Raw genomic sequence first — 3,506 nt, 5'->3', positions numbered from 1 at the left:
ACATTCCCCACCAGCCCCTCCTTGCTGGTGAGAACAAGGTCCAGCATAGCGCCTCTCCTCGTTGGTTCCTCTACCACTTGGAGAAGGAAGTGATCATCAACGCATTCAAGGAATGTCCCAGATTGCTTATGCCCTGCTGTGTTGTCCCTCCAACAGATGTTGGGGTGGTTGAAGTCCCCCATGAGGACCAGGGCTTGTGAGCCTGAGGCTGCTCCTATCTGTCTATAGAGGGCCTCATCTGCTCGGCCTTCCTGGTCAGGTGGCCTGTAGCAGATCCCCACCATAATGTCACCTGTCCCTGCCTTCCCTTTAATTCTGACCCACAAGCTCTCGTTTGGCTCCTCATCCATCCCCAGGCAGAGCTCCATGCACTCCAGCTGGTCACTGACATAGAGGGCGACACCCCCCCCTTGTCTGATGATGCAACACAGTCACCTGGTACAAAAGTACATCTTGTGAGCAATTTTATTCCCTGGTATGTAACACCTTCTGTATAGCAGTGGCTAAAAGCCTGGTCCCACTGTGGTTTATGGGAATTCAGGGCTAGGATTCAACCTCTGCTTCTTTAGGTGATATAGTATAGCCTTGACGTGAGGGTTTTGTCATTTGCGTGTCCATGGTAAAAGTGACAGACAGTGAGGAGCTGTGCTATTTTATACAAATTAGGTTGACTGTTAGGATCCCTTCCCTGAACAGCAGATATAACATGCAAAGTCCATGCTCCTGTAACACTGATCTGACTGGAGAATGTTGGACTTGACTTGCTCATGCAAGGGTCCAAAGGGGAAAAAAAACCCCTCAAACCCCCCTAAACTGTTCCAATAGATAACTCCTGAACAGTTTTTCTAAGAGATTTAGAGAGAAATGCAGACTTGTAGTAGAGCACAGACCTTCAAAAATGTTATTAATAATTCAAAAGAGAGACATAAATCAGCCTGAAAATCTTGACCATCCTGGTAGAGGACATTACAGAGTTCATGAAAATGCCCAGTATTATTAAAGAAATGGTAGATCTTCTCAGTCCTTTAAGATTCTAAAACTGTGGATCTGAGGATCAAAGATATACACTAACACGATAAGAAGGAAAGATCATATAACATTTTTATAGTGTTTGTCTGCTTGATAGCTTTGCTCAGGAAAATATTAACTTATTTTGGCCTTTCATATCTGAAATATAGTCCAGATTATGAAATGAACAACATTGCATTTTGTCTGACTGGAGAAATCCAGAGTGTGGGGACCACTATTTGTTTTACAAATCCTTTTTATATTACATATCTAAATATTCCACAGATAAAAAAGAGATGAGAGATCACTCACATATACTTTTAAAAAGAAAAGACAGTGTGGGATGATATTTCCTGAGCAGTTTTACAGGATAGAGCCACAAAGAAAGTAAGGCTTTTATGCACATATTTCCCACGCAATATTTTTACTTGCCATTAACTTATTAATAACATAAAGTCCCTAAAAACCAGAGAGCTTAGGCTGTGTTACAAGACCTTTATAGAACCATTTATGTATCTTAGCTTCAGGCTTTCATATAACCCTTGGGTGGGCATTCAATGACACTAAAACACACCTGTAGGGGGCTTGTGGATTAAGTAATAAGTGGCGAGTCCCCTGTCGGGACATTGCTCTTATCATTATCATCTTGATCCTCAGAAATATTCAAGCCGGTAATGATTTTATGCTACCTACTGTGTAAGATTTCAGTTTCAGTGTAACATTTAATAAAGCATTATCTGTGGAGTTCAGTAGTGCTGTATTGATAAGAGTTGCCTTTAGAAGACTTTGTGAAGCTGAGCAGTGGTGCTGTGTAACACAAACATGGGAAATAATGAAATAAAAACAAGCTGCATGATATACAGAGATACAATTTCACTGCAACTAATGAAGAAAAAAAATAGCAAAAGGAAAATATTGTAGAAACAGAATGCAAACAAATAAAGCAATAGCAAAGAAGAAAGACAAATAACAACAGCAAACTATGAATAACAAATAATAAACCAATAACAAATAATGAACAATAACAAAGTAGACTTCAGAAGTAATCAAAGTGAGAAAGAAAGGTAAAGAGTGTATTATACGAGAAGCAGATTAGTACTGTGTGCTCTTGGGATCAACAGCTCAAACTCCTTTCATAGGTAAAATGGGTTAGGGAATATTTTTGCCAAAGTTTTGCACATCACAATAAACACCTCACAATTTGCTGCACTAATTGTTCATCAAGAGAGACCTCAGAATTGCTAACCTGTGGATTAGCATGCAGGTTCATGGAAGGAGTGCGATACGGGGAAACACATAAGCTGCTTTGTGCTTGTCTCAACATTTGCTCAAAAATTAAAGGCATGGTAAGTGTTCAAGGGAATCTCTCCATTAACTTCAATGGTCTTTGGATCAGGAAGAGATAAAATGTACACATAAATGAACAAATGAAAAGCATGTATTTACTTTTTGTGCATGTTGGTTTCCTTCCCTTTCCCTGTGAAAGCAACGTCTGTTTAGCATTGGTCAGGAAAAAAAGATGGAAGAACTTTCCACTTGCAAATACAGTTTCTCTGAAATTGAAATGGTCTCTAGGGGTATGCACATCCAATTGAAACTTTATTTTGGCAAAACCAAACCCCATTTTTTGTCATTCTTAGAACAAGATGGTTTAATTTCTCCTTTGAAATGACTAATATTTTATTCTATTATTACATGTATTATTATTCCACTGTATTTTGAGATAATTCAAAATCATATTGCAAGACTAATTTAATCAAAATGAAATGTTTTGATTGATCAAAATCAATTTCCAGTTACTCATTTCAGAATTATCTTTCATCAAGCAATATCTCCACCCCAAGTTGAAATAAAGATAGATTTGAAAACTCAGTAAGCTGCATGAAATACTCATTCTCTGCATGTAACTACTCCTATTATTGTGCAGCTTTAACAATGGCATCTTCAGAGAATAAACATTTTAGGAAAAACACCTGGAAAAACATTATGTTTCTTCCACACTTTTTGACCTTGAGGATATGACAAAAGCACACAGAGAAAGGGCAATCTCAGAGGGAGACAGGCAGGGGACATAGCAGTTCGCGAGCGAGATGATGTAGCTTTCCATCTGCAAAGAAGTTGTGCATTCTGCTACTGAAGCACAGGAGAGAGAGAAAGAGAGAGAAATATCAGAATTTGACCAATCTCCCACTAACCCAGTGGTCAGGGCACTTCTGACAACTGTCTCAATTCATAGTTTTGATCTGTTCCTTGTGTCTTCCCATGTCACCAGGAGAACCAGAAACAGCTCTCATCTGCAAGGAGAGGCATCACATGTGATCCACGTGCTATTGGAATGGTGTCCTAGTTTTGGCTGGGATAGAGTTAATTTTCTTCCTAGCAGCTGGTACAGTGCTGTGTTTTGGATTTAGGATGAGAATAATGTTGATGACACACTGATGGTTTAGTTGTTGCTAAGTAGTGCTTACACTAGTCAAGGACTTTTCAGCTTCTCATGC

This window comes from Aptenodytes forsteri, unplaced genomic scaffold, assembly GCF_000699145.1.
Source record: "Aptenodytes forsteri isolate BGI_AS27 unplaced genomic scaffold, ASM69914v1 Scaffold20, whole genome shotgun sequence".
NCBI lineage: Eukaryota > Metazoa > Chordata > Aves > Sphenisciformes > Spheniscidae > Aptenodytes > Aptenodytes forsteri.
This window is presented reverse-complemented; position numbering follows the sequence as displayed.